Here is a 21950-nt window from a genome sequence, read left to right as displayed (position 1 = left end):
TTCCTAACTAGAGCAGATGTGGGGGTGGGGGAGGTGAGGGCTGGGCTCCAGCCAGAGTCGCCCCCGCTGAGCCTCCGCCTAGCGCGCGGTGGGGCCAGGAATCCTGGTGGAAGGAAGCAGCGCTGGCCAGTTGGTCCAAGGCTCCACCTGCAGCCACACCGCGTAGTTTCTCCCCCTCTGCCTCGCTCACTCGCACTCACACACACCACAGCTCTCCTTTGGGTCGGAGGAGACGCCAGCCAAAGTAGGCGGAGTTGCGGGAGGAGAGTCCGATCTGCGCAATCCAGTCCGGGACTTGGCTCCGCCCGGGAGCGGCGGCCTCTCCGGTGACAGAGGAGTAGTGAGCGGCACGGGGTGAGGCTGCAGCCAACTCCGCTCCCCGCGCACTCGGCTGCCCAGGCGCTCGGGACCCAGCAGCGGCGCTCCTCCGCGGTGCCGGTCGCCCGCGATGCCCGCTTAGCAGCGTGTAGCAGCGGCCAGCATCACCACACCCGCGGCACCGCGCTGCCGGCCGCAGAGCCGGGCCAGAGCCTTGCACCCCTGCCCCAGCCCCCACCCCGCCCCCCGCCCTCAAATGACTTGTTAATCGGCGCAGACACCACCAAGGGGACTCACCGGAGTGGAATCCAAGTGGAATTTGGATTTGGAGAAGAGTTTCTTGAACATTTACCCTCTTCCTTGTTGGTTTTCTTTTTCTTTTTCTTCTTTTTTTTTTTTTGGCTTCTTTTTTCCTCTCCCCTTCTCCGCTCGTCATTGGAGATGAACACATCGCGTTTGCATCCCAGAAAGTAGTCGCCGCGACTATTTCCCCCAAAGAGACAAGCACACATGTAGGAATGACAAAGGCTTGCGAAGGAGAGAGCGCAGCCCGCGGCCCGGAGAGATCCCCTCGATAATGGATTACTAAATGGGATACACGCTGTACCAGTTCGCTCCGAGCCCCGGCCGCCTGTCCGTCGATGCACCGAAAAGGTACCCCCCGGGCGCACCCCACCTCCCGGGCAGCTGGACTCCAGTCTGAGGGTCCCGGGGCCGTGGCTAGCTCGTGCTGTCGGCTTTGTGGTGCCTGCGTTTTATTTTGTCTTGTGTCACTGTTTCCCGAGCCTTGCCCGGTCCTGGGAGAGCAGTCGTGAGCCCTGCCTGCCTTTCCTCTCCGCCCTGCGCCCCAGAGTGCGTCCGGCTCCACGTCGAGAGCTTTCCCACCCGCGTTGCGCACACGCCCGGCGCCGCCCCGGGCCGCGACGGCGCGTATGGCTGTTCCTCCTGGGGGTGTGTGTGCGAGACCCAAGGCTCATCTTCACGCGTGCCCAGCAGGGAGCAGAGCGGGCCCTAAATGGTGGGATTCTCAGAAGCTCCCTGGCCCGGTGTGTCGAAGGCAGGGGAAGCGGTTCTGCCCTCGAGGGCTGGAGGGGGTTGGGTAGAACAGCGCTGTTTTCGTCCAGTGCCAGGTGGGAGAAGGGGTTCCGCGGAGACGGTGTGGAAGCGGAGAGAATCTTTTGTTGTCAGTGTGGGGTCTGGGCTGGGCTCCGTGGAGTGCGAGAAACTTGTAATGGCCCTAGGCACCCGCGCGCCCTGTCTCTCGGTGAGATCCTGGCTCCTGTGGCCGCTGCCACCAGAGGTTCCGGGCTTTGTTTGCTCGAATAAGTGTCCGGGAGCAGCCGTTCGGGTGACGCGGCGCCCCCGCCATGGGTCCTGTCCCCCGCCGCAGCTCCCAACCCGAGCGGCAAGGATATAGCCCGTCGCGGCTGCGTCCCTCCTGAAGCACCGAGCCCTTTACACCGGGCTGGCGCACGGTACGCCCTCCTCCCAGATCAGCGCGGTCTCGCTCTGGAAAGATGACCCAGGAGGGGGAAGGGTGAGAGACCTGGCAGAAGATGGCCCTGGGTTTGAAACCCAGACTAGGGCTCTGTTCCGACTCCTGTGTCCTAGGGCGCTACCATGGGGGCAATGGGGCGCTGGAGAGTAAGCCGGGCAGTGCCCACCCACCCTGCCTGATCCTGCTGGGGCGGGAAGTGTCTCTTGTCCCGATTCTCCGCGTTTTGCTCAGCTCCTCGCTGTGGGAGATGGTGCAAAACAGGATCCTGAGGTCTCCTCCCTCCTCGCAAGACCCGAGCGGCACGGGGGGAGCCAGGGAGCGGTCCCGGGCTTGTGGACGTCGGGAAAGGAAACAGGATTCCGCTGTTTTTCCCGCTCCCTCGCCGCCCCTCCGCCCAGCGCCTCCTCCCACTTTACAGCGGCGGGGTCACTAGACCAGGCGCTCCTGGAAAGTTTCCCTGAAAGCCAGGGGCGGCAGGCACGACCGGACTGGGGCTCAGCATGTGCAGTCTGAGGGAAGCCGAACCTGGAGGGAATCATGCGGACAGCTCGGGATGCAGCTAGGAGCTAGATCCCGGCCCTTTGGAGAGTGGAACCTCCTGGCCCGCGGTACTTGCTCGACAAGTCGGGGAAGGGATGAATGGGGAAGCAGGACCCCGGAGGCAGGTGCGGCCACTGTGGACAGAGGCTGTGGCGAAGGTGCGTGTGGACACAGGCCGGGGCTCAGTGGCTTGCAAGTAGGCAGCTCCAGGTGCAGAATCCCGAGCCATCTGCTCCCTGCGCACGATTTCCCAGCGTGGCTATCCAGGGAGGGAAGAAGCAGAGCCAGGTGTGCGTGGAGCGGGAGAGGAATGGGAGACTGGAGGCGCTGTCTTCACAGCCCGGGCAAGCACTTCCAGGGAGTCTCCGGCCTGTATCGCACTGGGGAGCCCTGCAGGCTTTTCCGCGTCGGTCTTTGGGAGAAAGGTGGCTGCTTTGGAACTGCGGTGGCCAGGCACAGCCACAGTGGGATCGCTCCTTTTTTTACGCTCAGCTTTTTTACGCTACTGAATGCGATCTGTGAAAGGTTTAAAACACAGGCGTGCATGGACACACACACACACGCACACACTCGCCCTTGTACGCACAACTTTCTTTACCTCAGATCTGAAAAGCCGTTTAACCCACTTGCAGTGTTGTGCCAGCAGGTCTCAGAAAAGCTATTTAATGCCCCCCAGCGCTGGTTTTTAAGTCTTTCCAGGATGGGAAGGTCGAGTGCCTTTGCCTTGTCTTTCTTTAGTCCTGAAATTGTTCGTCCTCCTTCCCCTGGTGGACACATCTTGGGCATCAAGTCTGTGGTATGCTACAGTGATGGCGGGGAAGACTGGTGGTTTAATTAATTATTTAATTATGTTTTCTCCCCAAAGTAAAGATGCCTATGTTTAATTCCGACTGAAAATACTCTACACTTTTTTACACCATACGCAAATGGCTACCAGCAGTCACGATTGCAAGAATTTTGTATGACTTTTTAATGCTGTGTTTAGTCTGCATGGAGCAGTTTTATGATTTACAGTAAGCTTTGATTAAACTACTCCAGGCACCAAAGTTAATTATTAACCTAACCTTAAATACAGTGGCAGAACTATGTCTCCACCTATTAACCTAAAGTATCTATTAAAAAATAATTGCACTAGCTATTTGAATTTGGTTTACCCATGCTTGTTTGTATGGTAACTTTTATTTGAATCTTGAGTAACCCTTACTCCCTGTTATTATTTTGGTTTTGGGACGTTCTTGAATGAGGCACTTTGCAAACCAGTCTAAAGCAGAAAAGAACGAACATCAAATTTAAAATCTTACTTTTGTGTTATGAGTCATTTTTCAACTTGATGTAAAGAAGCATTCTACTTTATGTTTCTGATTTACAGTGTTTGTGGGTGACAACCTTCCCCATATGTTAGGTTTTGCAGCTATCACCTTTTAGAGATGTGCTACATTCTCAATAACGCATATAATCCACATATGTAAATGTTAAGCAGATACCAAAAATCATTTCTGAGGAGCCATCAGCTGAATATACTTATTGGACATAACAACTAAGCTTAAATAGGTAAAAATTTTATAAGAACCAGCATAGAACACTCGAGTAAATGTCGAATGAATGAAATAAATAGTCACACATGGTTCATGTTTGTCCACTTAAAGTGGACTTCTTTATTTTCCCTACAGTGAAAAAAAAATATATGCCTTCAAGTGAGTGGTTATGATAAGGCGGCAATAAGTGCACCTTTTTATTTACACACAAACACACACCCCTCAAGTTCTTCCAAAATCTAGTAAATGCTTTTTCCAACATTAAACACATATAGCAGTTGTATTTTGAGTAGGCGGGTAACATTGCACTAGTGAAGTCTAATGTGTTGAATCAGAAGCGTAGCGAGAATTAGGAAGACTGTTATCTTCACCAAATAAAAATGAGGCATCCAAATTAAGAACTTGTATTAAATTCAAAATAAGTAGTTATGCTTTAAAAGTGAATGGGTAGTTGCACTCCTATATGAAATGGAAGGAAAAATACTATTTTGAACCAGAAGTTAAGTCAGATAGTTTATTCTGTGTACATTGTGGTTCAGTGCTTTTCAGAACAGGACAAAAGAGTGATGATGGGATGAAAGTTTTTTTAGAACTAGATTGCCAAGAGCTAATATAGTCTCTCCATCTTATTTGTTTGCAGGAAGGAATCACAGAACAAGCTAAGCTAATTGCAAATGCTTTAATTAAGCATCTGCCATTTGTGTAAGGCAATGCCTAGGAAAGCCTATCTCTGCACTGCCCCTCTCCACACCCTTCTTTAGGTTTAGACAATTTTCTGTCCTCCTAGAGTAGAGGAGTGCTCCTTGACATATTTATATAGGAGCTTTGTGTTATGGCAGCTACATTTATGCATGTTGAGGAAGGTGATGCCTTGAGGCATTCTGCTGGGCCCTCCCATATCAGGACCCCCCCACTCTCTTGGGGTGCCTTGGAGCCAAGTTTTCTCTGAGATATTTCTATTTCAGCGTGAAGGCTTTTCTCATCTGCTTTAAAATGTGCTGCAAGAGCAACTGAGCTATTCTCTGCTGGCGACCACATGGTTGCCTCTTGGGGATATGGTGAGGTAGAGAAAGGAGGGAGGCATTTAATCCCTTTGAAATGGGCAAATGAGATGTCATACCACACAAACCTCAAGGGGAGGAGTTCAGGACAACTTCTCACCATGGGACTATTGCATATAGTCTATACACAAGGGTATCTTGCTTTGTGAAACAGATGAGCTCTTGCAAAACTTTATTACAATAATTCCATTTACACCAATAGAGGGTATCATACAAAACCATAATACACAGATGATTCCCAAATAACCTCTTCAGCTTAGACCTCTCTCCTGGACCTCACAAATAACCAATGCTTAGTGGGTAGGTAGCTCCTCCTGAACCTAATAGACATCTCAAACTTAGGTTTAAAAAACCTAATTCTGTATCTTTCTCCCCCATATCTGCCTTTCTCATAGTCTTCTCCATCATAGTAAATGGCAACTCCATTCTTTGAGTTGCCGGCCCCCAAATTTAGTTCTCCTTGAAGCTTCTCTGTCACACCTACATCCACTGTGGCTGCAATGCTGTTGGCTCCACCTTCGGAATACCTGCAGGCTTCCTTCAGGTGTTCCTCCTCTGTGGCCCTCAAATTGGCCAAGCCATGGTCCTCTCCTGCTAGGTTTTCATGCCAGCTTCCCCACTAGCATTCCTGCCTCTGCCCATTTCTCAACACAGCAGCCAAAACACAGCAGTGATTTCTTTTTTAAACTAAACCAGATCAGATCACTACTTTGCTCAGATGTTTTCCCATCTTATTCCAATAAAAGCCAAAGTCCTTCCTATGGCCTTTGCAGCCCCACATGATCTGCACTCAGGCTCCCACCTCTCTGACCTCCACCCCTTGGGCTTGCTTGAATCTGTCAAGCATGGCATATACTTGGGGTCCTTTGCAAGGACTTACTCTTTCATGCCTTGGGATGGTTCTTTCCCCCAGATAGCTACATGATTTGCTTCTCATATTCTTCAGGTCTCTGTTCAAATGTCACTTTCTCAGTGAAGCCTTTTGATCCCCTTATTTACTTTATTCTTTCCCACAGCACTCCCCACCTTTTGGCAGTCCTTATTTTTTTCTTAGCATTTTGCACAGTCTGACAAACTATATGTTGTCCTTGTTGATTTTCTGTCTTCCACTAGAACATAATGCCATAAGGATAGACATTTTTAGGCTTTATTCACTCTGGCACCTAAAGCTGTGCCTGGCACGTCATGGGCCATCCATAACAAATGTTTGCTGAATGAATAAACAGTGAATCATTTTTGCAAACAACTAGTCTTTATTTTATCTATTTTGTCTGCCTTTGTTTTTCTATATCATGTTTTTATCAAATGAGATACTTCATGCATGAATGTGTGTATGTGTGTCTGTGTGTGTACAGTCTTCCAAGCACATAGGTGGTATGGCTCATGCATCATTAGTGGAACATTCACTGTGTTGTTTTTCCAGTGGTAGTGATGGATTGGAGCCTGTTCATTCCCACACTCTCACCCAGTCCCCTCCTGTGTCCAAGAGCACACATCTGTGAGACACCTGGTTGTAGCTGGAGGGAGTCTGAGTTAGGTAAAATCAACTTGCCAAGAAACAGAGCTAAGAAGACAGCCAGCGTTTGTGGGGATTGAGCTTTTGACCCTGGCCTCATTTGTTCTGCATTCTAACCACTGGCTATAGAATGTTCATGTTTTTTTGGAGTTTGCTAATAGTAGTTTTAAAATTCAGCTTTCTATCAGGAGAATATAGCATACTTTATTAACCCATGTTTCTGCCCTGTACCCGTACAGTATATCTGCTGTTGAGGATCCTGCACTTGGAGTCAAGAAGACTTGAGTTCCAGACTCTTACTACCTTGGACAAGTCACTTAACTTCTCTGTGGCTGCATTATTTTAATTGAAAATTGTAAATACTAAACCTATTCTTCCTAACTTATAGGATTACTGGGAAAATAATATGAAATCATGAATGTGAATGTATTTAGTGAAATATTAACACGCATTCTGGAAATTTGGGAAGTTTGATGTTAACCCCCTCTTTCCCACTCCGGACCCTGGATATAACAGAGATCCTACTTCATCTTCTAAATTATTTTTAGAAGAATATACACTGTTCATGTAGTTTTAGTGTAAATCACATTATGCAACTAAATAATATGTTCAAATTCATTGAAATTGTACAGTTCACCTAGAGCATGGATAGCAACTTTATTAATTAGAACACCTACCATGTCAAGGAAACATTGCTTTCAACATGATCATTAAATCAGGCAAGCTCATAGGAGTACCACTCTGCCAGGAATTATTTTAAAAGTAAGATAATTGTTTTTGCTCAGTTAAATTCTGAAATAGTTCAAATCAGTGTAACGATTAATGTAGCACAGATATGTCAGGGTGAACCAGGACTAGTAGAAGTTTCCATCTTTGTCATAACGAGGCCAAATTCGTTAGATTTTGTGGCGTGAGTTTAATAAATGTGAAGGGACTGTTGGAGGGAATGTAGTGGACAACTCTAGAGGCATTGCGGAGGTCATGCTTTTTTGACAGACAATACACATGGATTTGTTTTGCCGTTTACCAACAGTGTGACTTTAAGCCAGCTTCCTTTCTCCTTCAGTTTTCATTTGCAAAGTGCTAGTATGATGATAATGTTATGGTTTTGAGAAGAATAAATGTGCTAACATCTGTAAAATGCATAGCACAATAACATCTGTAAAATGCATGTCACAATGCCGGGCACACAACAAGCAGTCATTCAACATAAGGTATTATTTTTACTTGAGTAGCAGTAGTTATGAAAAATGTCCTAGGAATGGATTTTGGAAAAGCAGATAGTACTTTTATTGTGGGGGGCAGGGGAAATAGTACAAAAGGAAATGGCTACGAATCTGTAATATAAAGAGATGATGCAAAAGAAAACAACCTTTGGACTAGAAACAACCATTCATACCATAAACAGGCCATAATGTCATGGGTTTTAAGTTGAGAAGCATGTGAATACATCACTTGCAGGGAAACAGGAAACAGGGAAACTTTGGAATTTGAAATATCACACCCAAAACATGGAAGGAAAAAAACACTATATATAAAAAATAATAATAATAACAAGCAGAGCCTTATATCAAATAGGAGCCCAAGGGATAGTTTTTGAAAAATGATAGCTGTCACTTACTAACATTTTAATAATAAAATGTACACTCTGCACCTACATTTAGAATCTGAAAGCAACTCATAATGACAATTTTAGGGATGAGTTGAATTCCCAAGGACCACACCTGTCTTAAGAGAGAAACTTGGCTGCTGATTGGAACCCTTGAGGAGGTTGTGGCTAGGACTTCTGCAAGAGGGTCTTCAGGTTGGGCGTGCATCTGCCAGGTCACTCTTCCCTGGCCAAGCTTGAAATCAGTTTGGGAGAGTGTGAATCTCCCAGCAAAAGCAAACTACTGCCTTCCACACCAAAGGTAGGAAATAACTGGCTGACCCCAGTAGAGATAGCAGTTATTCTGCTGACAGACACACTACTACAAAACCTGAAATTTGATTCAAATGATAGTCATACAAGTTCTTATCAGTGAGAAAAATCTGACTTCTAAAAGGCACAGGAGAAGGGGAAATAAATTGATGTTATCACCACAATTCCCTGCTACCATTATGTTTTCTAGGAATGCCTCCATGGCTTAGAGTTACAGTTATTTTCAACTAGGAAATAAAATGTTCTCAAACTCTGTAAGTGGAAACAGAATGGAAAGAGTGTGAGATAAATCAGTAATTAACATGCTGCAAGGCCCGAAGTTTCAGATCCTTCTTAGCAGCCAGTATGGTGACTTTTGCTTTGAAAGTATTGTTAGTAATAGATACTTCCTCATGCAGCCTTTAGACTTGAAGCTTTCTTTTAATATTCCTAGGTGCTTTCTAGGATTTTCCAACTAACCTATAATTGTCATCTGTAGAACATTAAATTCAAAGAACCCATGCCAATTAAAAAGATTTAGCAGACGAAGCTCTAAAGTTGGTGCTGTTTACCCCTTTCTTAGCCCTTCTGCCCCTCTATGCTTCAAAGACCGGCCTTTGGCCATGATTTGATTTGAAGCATTTATAGAACAGAACAGGATCTGACATTAAATACAATGAAAACATGCCATTGGAAAATAAACATTGTTAGAGACTAGGAAGAAATAAAGATTGTATTAATTATGTTTTAATGTTCTATGAGAGTTTTACAGACAAGCTGTCTGTGATGGATCGATTCGTCTTTCCCTGTTCCTATTCCTGATTCGTTAAAGAAAAGTATTCAATCTTTTCATTAATATTGCAGCGACTTCAGCACTTCCCCGCCCCTCCCCCAGACTCCTACTGTCCTTGAATGAGGAAACTGAGAGAATACTGATTGAGCTGGTGAATGGAAACGTTCCTTTCCTGAAAATGGAATGCTTTACAAAAAATTGCATTCCACAAAAAAAACACTCAAAACAATTCAACAACTGTCCCTGCTCCTTTCTACCCAGAGAGCCACTTGACTTCATTCACATATTTTGGTTTTTCAATGTATTTGTTCTTAGGCCTAAAATACCCAGGTGGAAAACCATTCTATTAAGCCTTTCACTATTTTAAAAACATGAGCATCTGAGTTTCTAAGAACATTCTCATTCCTGCATAGTGAGCGATAAATAGAAACCAAATTGTTTGTAGCATTCTAAACTCAAGTATATTGGCAGAATGGCAGTGGAGTTGATTTTTATAAGAATACTTGTTAATGGTTTTCGAGATGGATTCTGTGCTAATTCTTCTTGTATCATGAATGATGGCCCTAGCTAGACACTGTCGCTGGGATCTTCATCTATTAATCATGGAGGCGGCTTTCTTATTCGGTTGCCATAGTTTCAGTGCCTCACATAGTGTTGGGGTGTCTTGGGAAAGGTTTGAGATATACTAGGGCTTGCAAGCCTTGCAGTTATTTTGACAGTTGTGCTCTGAAAGACTGAAAACCGCTTCTCGTATAATTCAGTGTTGGATTAAAAGAGACAACTTCTGAGAGTGTCTCCCTGGACCTTGTTATGTGCACATCCAGCTGGTATTTACTCCAGGATTTGCCTCTTGCTCAGTCTTGCTGGCAAAATAAATAAATAAATAAAAATACAGTACAGAGGCTGATGTCACTTTCATATTTCAACAAGAAAGCAAAGGGATGCAAACTCTTCATTAAGACTATTCACAAATGTGGAGGTAAATGAGGCCATTCATGACTTTGCTTAAAATTTCTGCTCCATAATCTGGCTTTGGCTTTGCAGATTACTAAATAAATAAAATGACATCATGATTGCTGTGTGCCGTGTGTTATTTTGGCAATGGAAACATGTAGAGCTTTACTTCAGGTTTAACCTTTCCTTTTTTACACTTGACACTCATTGCTAAGGAGCTAGAGACCATTTTACCGTATTTTGCAACAAAAGGCTCATACATTTTGGACTGTAGGTCTACTGCTTTGTCAACTCGTGAATAGTATATGAACATTTTTCAATTAATAATTTCAATATTTTGCCATTTTTTTTTTTAGGTTTGTGACTTTAGAGTTGATTAGAAAATGTTCTCCAGTGGTGTATATATTGTGTGACTTGGTCAAGAAAGGATTTGGGGAGTAAATTGCTGTAAGAGGGTGATACACATACACACATTCTGGCGATTTATGTGCTTCACGTGTGATGTAGAACACAGCTTGCTTCTGATTGGCAAATTTGGCCTTGTGCAACAGATAGTGGTACACTTCATGTTTCAGTTTCCATTTCTCAAGTGGACTTTCAAGGACTCCTACCAGTCTAAGCCAAGCAATTTAATTCCTTTGTAGATTAAAACATAAAATAATCTCACACTGGAAGCAAACAGTGTTGAATTCAAGACATGCAAAGCATAAGTGAAAATCTAGGCTGATTTAGAAGAAGAAACTTTGAATTCCTTACAAATGGGACTAATCTAGAAAATTAGTCATTTTTTTCCTTTTTACTAGAAAATGACTAGTTTTTATTTCAGAGTGAGCTTCAAAGCAGCGTTTTAAATTTCTCCAGATCCAGCCTGCCAAAATTTTTGTGTAAGATCAACAAGCATTTTTAATGCACGTGCCTATTTTGTTGACCCATCCCTTACCCAACCACATTAAAGGATTGATTTTAGAGGCCAATAATGTGAAGTAAATTAAAAGGATAACATGGCCTTAATTGCTACTGGTTTCACCAGGCTTCTAGGCACCGGAATTTCTTGTGGAGAAACACTTTAAGTGTCACAGCAGTTTTTGATCATGTGGTCTGGCTCACCCAGAAGCTTCAATTATCTCCCAGCCCTTCTCCACCTCCCCTCAGATATCTCTGAGAAGCAAAGAAAATGTGCATTTGTAAATTCAGTATTATGGACCCCTGATTATTTGGCAGGGTAAGAAAATAGGTTCTGTTCATTTTACAGTATTCGCATAGGCTAGATGTTTAAACAACAACAAAAGACATGGAATGGAGGAGAACAGTGGGAGTAAGATCAAAGCTTTTTTCATTAAAAAGAATTTTGTTGAATTGAGCTCATTCTCCTCTCAAATGATAACAAGATTGTGATTACTCTTGGGTGTCGGGTTAGACACAACATTGCACACGTAGCCTTAAGAAAAGTAAAGAGTACTTTTTGTGTAGATGTCAGTCAAATACAATGTGGACTTTAATTACCTTAATTAATGATTTCTGATTACAGATTTTCTTTTGTGTGCCTTGGAGGCTGTATTTAGGTAGAGTATTTTCAGCCAGTAGTGACATGAACTTGCTTCCTTTGTCTTGCCATGCAAACCACACTAGATTCTCATTACAATGAAAAATGTGATTCTGCATCATTTCAGAATGGTCATACAAAGAATGAAATATCACTTGGGGAACAACTGAAATTCGTAAGTGGTGTGGAGTATTTGAATCTTCAGAGGAACCATTCCTAATTTTAAAGGAATTTACCTATCAAAATTGCTGATATTTACTGGCTTCTGGCTGGATTTGAGGCCATTCCTTCCAAAGATTGAATGGGATTTTGAGTGGTGCCCCAGTTCTTTCAAATAAAAGCATACTGCAGAAGTGCTGGACCTAGCAGCATTTCCTTTGCCCAAGTGTACCCTTTATAAAGTACTAAACATAGCAACTAGGGAATATTGTAGACACTAGAGAATTGGGCCTTTGTTTTTCATGAAGGGAATTTATTAACAAAATATTTTGAGGAGTCTTGTCTTGTTCACAGATGGCGACCACGGCGACCCCCCTTCCTGTGGGTGCTGTCAGAGAGGATGGGGGGGACGTCCTCAATCCGCCCCATCTTCATACCCGAGGGGGCAAGGGCTCTGAGGGCCGAGTGGGCCCCAGGTCCAGGGGTCTTTGTCCTATTTCCTCCTGTGGCCCGGTGTTTGATGTGTAAGGCAGTAATACCCAGTTCCTTGCACCTCTGAGCCATATCCTGGGCAGCCAACGTAGCAGCATATGGCAAAGATTCGTCTGGGTCTGCCTTCACCTTCATCCCACCAGTCACACGGCAGAGGATTTCTTTGCCAGAAAGATCAGTGACATGGACAAAAGTGTCACTGAAGGATGCAACGATATGGCAGACACCAAATATGTTTTCTCCGTCAGCCACCTGAGGTCAGAGGCTGATGACCTGTTCTTCCTTTTCCTTCCCCTTTCGAGGTGCCATTTCTGCACGTTGTCTCCAGACTCCACACCGGAAAGAGTGGGCCTTATTTTTGATTAAAAGTACTTTTTCCTGTGTCATGAGTTTTAGAACAAATATCAAAAACCTGAATTAGGATGTTAATGTGCTATTTACATTCAACTTTTAACTAGAGGGTCTAATAAAGGTTAGATATGATATATTAATGCCAATTTATGAATTATATTTCTCTGTGAACAATTATTTTGTAGCTTATACAAAACCCTAATAGCATATAACCCATCTAGTTTAGTGTAATTATGCTTATGAATTATAAATGCTTAGCTTTTACAATTAGACTTACTGATCTGTAGGCACCTTAATGAGAAATTACTGAAATTAAATTGATTCGTAATATTTGCTGTACTGTGTTCCAGGGTAGTGGTTGTCTAAAATAATTTTTAGAGTATGTGTCTGACTGCATAGCAGTATGGCTTTATTTTTAATAGAAAAAAAGTCCTCCCTGTTGCATGATCCCACCTTTGTCCAAGGAGGAGATGTCAAAAGTTAGAAAGAGCAGAGTAGTTTCATATGTAGCCAAGAGAAAAGGTAACACATCTTTTGGATACTTTTTTTTTTAAATTATAAAGGGATGTTCAGAGTACAGGGAAAGGTTTCTATTAAAAAGTCAACTTTTATCTACAAGGTGTTTCCTCTCATTTGTGGTGAAGGGAAGTTCAACATGTTGAATATGCTGGTTAATTAATTCTCCAGGGATATCTCCGAGGGTGATGCTTTCGTTTTCATATTTTGTTGTGTCAAAAACACAAAACCTGTTAATATTGCCCAAACACATCCGTTCCCAGGAATTAAAAGGACAATGTAATTGCCTTTGCTGCTAGAAAACAGCTACATCCAGTTCTCTAGCAGATCTTCCAACATGCCAGGTGTGCAAGACAAGCCTTTGAAATGTTGTGAATAACTTGACATTATCACATTGTTATTGAAATGCAAATTCTGCGTAGAACATGAAAGAGTTTTAAATGTACGAATAGGACAATGCATGTCATCAACCATACCTAGTCTTAACTTGCTTGTTCTGTGGAAAGTAATCATAATGTATTTGCATCTTTTATTGTTTTTCCTTGGCCATGTTTAAAGCGCTCAACACACCTTCCTGGGTGGCACCTTGTTGAGGAGAGAATAGATTGGCTCCCAGCTTTGAGGTGTTTAGATAGGGCTGTTTTGCCCAGTAAGGAGATACATTTCCCCAAATGAGTCTTGCTGAGTTCTACATTAGAATTAGAAGTCAGCTTACTGACTGTATTTAATGGTGTTATTATTAATAATAAAGACTATTTATATAGTGCTTGTATTTTTCAAAATGTGTTTATAAACATTGCCTTATTTCATCTTATCACAACCCTCTAGGTTAGGCAGGATAGGTATTATTATGCCCAATTTAAAGATGAGATAACAGGTTCAAAGAGGTCAAGTAATTTGCCTAAGAGCACACCTCTGGTAAGGGAAGGGCGTGGACAAGGTCCCAAACCATATGAATCTGAGTTTTGTGCTCCTCCATATCGCTGTGTTGTGTACTCAATATTTAAAATTAAAAAAATGTTAAAATTGTCCAGTCATAGTTCTCACATTTTTCCTATTATACAGAAGTGAGTCCTGACACAGAACAAGTTTAGAAGTAGCTTTTTGAGGATTTCATCTGAGGCTTTAGTGCAACCGGGACCTAAATTCCTACTTCTCAATGAAATACCATTGCTAGGAGGGGACACTCACTGTCTCTGGAGGTTCTTAGAGAGTCTTGAGTCAAAATCACCCTAAGAAATATCAAATGGCAAATGGTAGGTGATTTTATTTGGGATTCTAGTCCTATTTTATGGTCGGGATAAAAATAAATAGTTACATAAGGGTGGCAGTTTTGACCCTGGCGCAGGGTAGAACTGGAGGGACAGAAGGTTGAATTAGATACTCTGTCAGGAATATCCTCCTGGGGCTTGCAACTCATACCTATAAAACAGAAACACGTTTTTAGCAAAGAATGAAATAGACTGCATGGCACAACCTAAGTGGATCTTCCCTCTGACAAAAGTCATTGTACTCTGGTTCAGGCTACTAGATCTAGTGAAAGCAGCAGCTCAATTTAATTCAATAGGTAATTTATTTAGCACCTACTCTTGGCAAGGAAAAGTTCTACACACTGCAGAGATGCAGCGATGAACTAGTTCAGAATTTACTGGCTGTGTACCTACTGTCGGCCCACATTTCAGTGAAGAAGGCAGAGATGTGAAAAGTCTTTCTAGTCTAAGGCCTGACTATTCTCTGTCCCAAATGCAGAATGCAGAAGATGCTAAGAAGGCCAAAAGTGGCTCTGTCCAGCTGGGGGGTCAGGCTGGGCTCCGTTGAAGGAGGAAGCATTTCAGTTGCGGAGTGAGGTCTCCGTATTTGGGAGGCAAGGGGGAGGAGGAGCAGTGGGGTGAAGGGAAAGGCAGGAGCAAAGCCCAGAGGTGGGGAATGTAGGACTTGGCCCCCGAACAGCAAGGGGCCTCCTGGTGACTGACGCACAGGGACAAGGTGATGTGGGGAAGCCCTGAAGACAGAGGAGGTATTGAGGCAGCTTGTGGAGGGCTCTGCCCAGGGTGCTGCAGGTGGCTGAAGCTTTTCAGCAAGAGGATGATGTCACCAGATCCGTGTTTTAGAAGTATAAATCTGCTAGGACTGTGAGTTGAAAAAGGAAACAGATTCTGGGTATGTTGGCATGGTACAGCCAACAGGATTTGGGGCCAGTTGGATGTGTGGGGTAAGGGAGGGGAAGGAGTAAAAAATGGTTCCAAGGTATCACCTCTGGGGAGCTGAGTGGATGGTTGTGGCATTGGCCAGGACAGGAACCCAGGTTTACAGACAAAATATTTAATTAACTGCTGTCATAAACCGTATTTAAGTGACACATAATAAGCAAAACACCAAAGTCCAACACCTAGTTGCAAGGCTCTTGTATTGGTCCGAACCCCGAGAGCGCACCAACAAACACCACAAGGCGGTGTGGAGTAACGCGCTGTTTTAATGAGCGCCTGGGTGCAGGCGGGCTGAGGCCTAAAATGGCGTCAGTCCCAAGTGAGGACGGGGCAGGGGTTTTATAGTCTTCTCTAAACAGGAAGTGTCCCAGTCTGACTGTAACTGCTACGTGGTACCCTGACGGCCTCTCTCAGTCTCCAGGGGGTACCTGTCTTCCGGCCAGCTGTCTTCCTGCTATCCGGGCGACGCACCAGATAGCACCAGGCCTTGCGGACTGGGCCTGAGGAGGGAGGAGTTATTCATCCCCCCAAGCTTCCAGGCTGGGGGAGAATCTTTCACTAGTCCTGTTGTGCTCACCCTCAGCTCTTCACAAAGACTGCTGAAATTTTTGAGTATGTTTAAACTGTAGCATTTGGTCTTGCAGTTGGGACCACTCTTCAACTTCAGGGAGGTTCATACCATAATATGAGGTGGCTAATAGGAGGAAGACGGAAGCACATTCATTGCATCTATAAAAACCACTATTAAAAATGGGCAGTAGGACCAAGCGCTAAATGATCTGTTCATGTAAAAATCGGGGCATATATGGAGCCACCTAGTTCCTGTTTATTTCATTCCAAACAATTTTACTTTATGAAAGTGTTTAAATTCTGAAATTAGATATACATGTGTTCTCCCTCTCCCCCCCGGCTCAATGTTGGGCATATTTATATGAGTGTTTGTCTCTTAAATTGCCATGTGCAACTGAGGTGTTGCAGACGATGTAATTCACAAAACAAATAACGCTTAAATTGTGTTGTTTATTTAATAAGACAATGTTAATCAGACAGCTAGGCCTTTTTTCTTTTTTGCTGCATTGTGCTAAAATTGAACACCGCTTATATAGTGGACAGGAAAGTGTGTTTAGTGATATTTTACTTAGGAATAAGTAAATCTTCATTGCATAGATGATTGGGGAATCACAAATTTCATTTTATGGTTTCAACCTTTAGATAAATGTTGATACAGTTGTCCAGAAGAATCTTTCGATGACTCTACTAGTTTAAAATAACTAATAATTATACTATTTAAAAGAATCCTTAAATGATGGGTATTCTCTAAAGCATGTGGGGCTTAAAACCTAAGATGATGGATTGATATGTGCAGCAAACCACCGTGGCACATATATACCTATGTAACAAACCTGCACATTCCGCACATATATCCCAGGACTTAAAGTAAAAGTAAAAATTAAAAAAAGATGGGTATTCTATATTTATCTTTCATGTTACATTTTTCTTTGTGGGGTTTCTAAATAAAACTTGTAACATGAATGTTTTATTCTCATTCTGTATTTTAAAAAGAAGCTGAGTAACAAAAGGAAAACAAAACAGGATTGGAAAATCAACTATTTTCAGGGGGCTTTAACAAACTGAATATCTAGAAAGGTTCTAGAGAACCTTTATGAAACTGTTTGTTTGGATGTCTTATTTTAAAGGCGTATTAGAAGTAAACATTAAGGAACGATTTGATTTTTAAAAAATGTTGGGACACCATATTTGAGTTGGTATCATAATGCCGAGAAACCGAATTATAGATTATTTATCTATTACGTGCCACATTATTGCATAGTTGTGCTATCGCTTGTTTCTAACTTTACTTGGAGGCTGCCCTCTAGTGTTACTGAATCTCAGCACAACCACTTTTGTTTAGATCCCCTGAAAGGTGACAAAACACATAGAATGCTACCATCTAGTCAGCAGCTAGAGTGTTAAGTTTATGATACACAGTTTGAAAGATTTTGAATAAATTAAAATGTGCACATCACCAGTGCTCTTGATGGCATAGAAGACAGCATTGGAAAAAACACACACCAATGACTGTGAATTGAAGCCATATCCGGAATACCAAGTCTAACACAGGTTTTAGGACTACCTTAACCAATTAACTTCACTTTTATTTTCTATTTTGTATGTGCAAAAAAGCTACATGTGATAAAATAAGCTCTCTCTAAATACGGCTATAAGAACTTCTTTAGTTTAAATAAAAATTATAAGTATTAAGAAAGGCACTTTGGGAGGCCAAAGCAGGCCAATGGCTTGAGGCCAGGAGTTTGAGACAAGCCTGGGCAACATGGCAAACCCCGTCTCTACTAAAAATACAAAAATTAGCCAGGAGTGGTGTCTCATGTCTGTAATCCCAGCTACTTGAGAGACTGAGGCACGAGAATCGCTTGAGCCCAGGAGTTGGAGATTGGACCACTGCACTGCAGCCTGGGAGACAGAATGAGACTCTGTCTCAAAAAACAAAAAGAAAAGTATTTCAACCACCATTGGGTGGGATGTGTTTGACCAGACAGCCTCAAAATTTATGATATAATTAGTCCTCAGAGAAGAGTTCTCAAACTTCAACACATTTTTCTATTACAAACCTTCAAAGAGTAGATCCAAGCACTTTAAAGATTATTCTCTAAAGATATTAAGAAGAGAAGCACACCCTGCAACCTAAATGGTGGTGTTAAGTACTTTTCTGACAGTAGTGCCAACTCTGCTTTTTCTTGGATGAAGAGTAAGCATACTCCAGAGTCTGCAGAAAGTGGGGAGAGTAAATTTCAGACACAGTAGCTATTTTTTGCATGTATAATGATGGCATTCTCAGTGGATTGTGAAGGTAACGTTGCAACACTCCAAGTACATCCAGCTTACAGCAGCAGAGTGACTGACATGTATTCTATAAAAATGGTTACTGGTAACAGTGGTTTTCCAAAGTTCTGAAACTCAGATCAGGAAGAACAACTAAAATCATATTAGCGCTACACACACACAAAATGAAGCTGAACACCAAAATGACACTTGGAAGTCAGCTTTTCTTCTAGAGGGGTGTTATGATAGAGTAGTTAAAAGTATGGGCTCTGGAGGTTGCTATTCTATTGGCTGTGAGATCTTGGGAACATTAGTTAACATCTCTGTGCCTCATATTCGTCATCTGTAAAGGGGAAATACTAATGGTACCTACCTCATAAAGGGAGTCTGATGATTAAATGAAACAATATGCACCAGAATGATGTCTGGTACATAAACACTCAATAAAAATTAGCTATTCATATTTGACACCAAAGCTTCCTAATATAATTAGCTAAATTCAATGTTTTTGTCACCAGCAGGATATGGGTTCTTGACAAGTAAAACTAAAAAGATGATGAGGAGATGATAGTGTCCAGATGAATCTTTCTGCCAGTTTCTGTCTCTTTATGTTCTTTTGTGTGTCAGAGCATGGTTTAAAATAACTGAGTAAGTAATCATTATTTCATTTTATTTAGGAAATATAGTACATGCCTACTATGTGCAGAGTGCTAAATTAGATCTTGTTGGATATTTCTAAAATATTAAACAAGGCATTAGGAGTTAGGTGACTACGTTTTGCTACAGTTGTTATTTGCCTTTGTTGGGTCGAGTGCCCAGTTAGGAGCCTATGTTTATCAGGCCCATGGTGCCTTGAGCTATAGCCTTCCTGTCTTCTGTTCTCAGAGGAAGAAACTCTGAGGTCATAATATCAAGTGTTTCCTCACTGGGTGAGTTTTCTGAATGCAGTGTTTAGATTGTAGGTAATGTAGATTGTGTATTTGGAAACACAATACTCAGGGATTTTCACTAACAAAGAGGGCCCAAAGATCTCTGTTAATTAATTAGATTTTTTAAAAATATGTATTTATCTTTTAGAGACTGGTCTCCTTCTGTTGCCCAAGCTGAAGTGTAGTGGCATGGCATGATCATAGCTTACTGCAGCCTCGAGCTCCTGGGCTCAAGTGATCCTCCTGAGTAGCTGGGATTACAGGTGCACACCGAGCCTGGATAATTTTTACAATTTTTTTTTTTTGAGGGGGTTCTTGCCATGTTGCTCAGGCTAGTCCAGACTCCTGGCTTCAAATGGTCCTCCTGCCTCAGCTTCACAAGTAGCTAGGATTACAGGCATGAGCCACTGCACCTGGCTCTGTTAACTTAATGTCTGACTCAAAACCAATGTATAGATACAAACAAGTTTATTTTATATAATAAAACTTTGTTATATGTGGCATTAACTACTCGTACCAATAAACTGAATTTTCAAATTGAGTCATGGGGTTTAAACACTTGTCTTTCACAAAACCAAACAGCTGAACCGCTAAACAGCAAAGTGGATAGATTGGAAAGTAAACCCCTATTCTGAGCCTGCCTTCACCCCTACTTCACTGAGGTGTAATGAGGAGACAGAAAAGAAGTTGGGTGAGTCAAGAAGAGAAACAAGGCCTGATCATTAGCTCTCAAGCAAACAAGAGTTAATTTTGGCTTTATCCATTCCAGTTTACTCAGGTGGGCACAGCCTGATTGACAAAAACAAGGAACTTGTTGGTCAGGGGTTAGGGAATGTGCTAACAAAAGCTTGGAGACTGGGTGTCGCTGGAGCTGGATAATGGGAACTGGGGCCCCTCCTTCCCAGTGGCAGAGAGGATTGTGTTCATTTGGTATTTACCCAAAGTCAGAACCATCTGACAGCTGTTTGGTGTTTCTTGTGAAATGGACTTGGACCCCGACCAGATGCTAGTGGACAGATGTTCACAACACAAAAGCCTTCATCAAAATAGGCACTAATTGGCACCCTCCTGACAATCTCAACAAATAAGGCAGGAATGGGCTGTATCTGCTGTTGACCATCTCAACGCCCAAGCCTGCCTTTCCTGGCTTAGGGAGGAGGCCCTGTTGGGGAATTGAGCTTTCTCCATAGCCAGAGATTTTTGGTTCCAGGGCTTCTTGACATGAAAATCCCAAAAGGTATTGAATATTTGTTTTATATGTATATATGCTTGTATGTATATACTTAATTGAAACCTTTTAAGAAGGTAGGCCAAGGAAGGATCATTTGGACTTCACCACCCACCTCTCACCAAAGCAAGTCTTAAAATGCAGAATTTTCTCCACAAAGTTGGTTTCTATGCAGTAGTTTTTGAACAAATACTTTATACAAATTGTTACATATTATCTTCATATGAACCCCTCCAAATAAATGTGTGTATTTTATTTTATCTGTGATGTAGTTTTGTGCAAATATTTTTGCTAAATGGATTTTAATAACCTAAAGCTGTTTTAAAGTGGATATTTCAGGGGCAAACTGGTTTGACTATGCCCCATAAATCATTAGATAGGGCTTGCTCCTACTTGTACAGGATACAATTAAGTTTGATTTCAACAGTTCAACTGTCCTTTTAGTGCTAGAGACACTTTTTGAGTAAGCATTCTCTCCTCTTTTTTTCCTCTGAATTTTGCAAGTTGGGAACAAACTCTAACTCCTGGCTTATTATTAATACTATTGGAATCTGTTACCCATCTATGTGCCGGCAAATAATAATTCTTTCTAAGGCAGGATGTAGTTTTACAATGCATGGTTTAAAACACTTTTACTGATGTTACTGTTTATTACTGTTTATTACAGTAGAAAGCCCTTTCCTACTATAGGGCTCTCTGTGGCCCTCCTCCCATCATTACCTATTGAAGTCTCCTTTTTCCCACTCCTCTCCAGGAATACAGATTTAAGAACGATCCATGCTCCACTACAGATATTTCCAAAACACAATCTGTATTAACCCAGGCTGGACACATTTTATCAGTCATTTCTATAATTATTTATTTAAAAAAATGATATACATGGTTGCTGTATTGTATGGAGTGTGAGAAGCTATCTTATCATGGTACTATTCATCCTGGTTGAAAGGATGTTGGTTTTTTTCCCCCTAACATCTCACTCTCAGGATTTCTCTGGACCAGGAATCCACCCCCTCTTTCCCATTCTCTAGTGTGGCTCCTGCTCCTTTGAATGAAAGGCTGCTCTGACTAAAGGAGCTAGAATATGCCCAGCAACCAAGGCCGGGTACTATTGAGTCCATTGTTTGCTCCCAGCACTGTGGAGCCAAATCTCATTTTATAGCACAGTGTGTTCTAGGAATTCCACTTCATCAGTACAACAGACCTTCTCTAATGCCTTCCTATTTTCCCCATTTGCTGCTGTCACAGGCAGCGCCACACAGTCCTGTGGCAGGCAATTATAATTCACTTTTCTCCAAGGCTCTGCTCTCCCCCTTTTGCAAGGGACCACAAGGCATCAGCTGCCATATTAAATAGACGCTAATGACACCAAGTGTGAGCCGCCAGAGCTGTGGTTGTGATGGTGTGTTTAAGATTTAATCCCTTTGAGGGACTGAACCTGGAGTTCAGAGGTGGTTTCACTGAGGTTTATAAGAAATTTGGCTAAGATTATACTTAATGGATTTTCAAGTACTGAAAGGTATTTGTGTTTAAAGTGAATATATTAATAAAACTTTCCAAACACAGTCACAA

At 42.6% G+C, this 21950-nt stretch overlaps 1 protein-coding gene and 1 pseudogene across 4 annotated transcripts in view; one reads left to right on the top strand and one right to left on the bottom strand.

Moving 5' to 3' along the window:
- Positions 1-839: 839 nt before the first annotated feature.
- The window catches only part of SEMA6A (semaphorin 6A), a 130598-nt gene continuing 109487 nt past the window's right edge, over positions 840-21950 (top strand). For all 4 annotated transcript variants that reach the window (XM_031010835.3, XM_031010834.3, XM_055387473.2 and 1 more), the window contains exon 1: positions 840-972. The gene's annotated coding sequence lies outside the window, so the exon portion shown is untranslated. The remainder of the gene's footprint in view (positions 973-21950) is intronic.
- On the bottom strand, positions 12102-12676 carry LOC109026775 (small ribosomal subunit protein uS11-like; annotated as a pseudogene).

Source organism: Gorilla gorilla, chromosome 4 (genome assembly GCF_029281585.2).
Source record: "Gorilla gorilla gorilla isolate KB3781 chromosome 4, NHGRI_mGorGor1-v2.1_pri, whole genome shotgun sequence".
NCBI classification, from domain to species: domain Eukaryota; kingdom Metazoa; phylum Chordata; class Mammalia; order Primates; family Hominidae; genus Gorilla; species Gorilla gorilla.
This window is presented reverse-complemented; position numbering and strand designations above follow the sequence as displayed.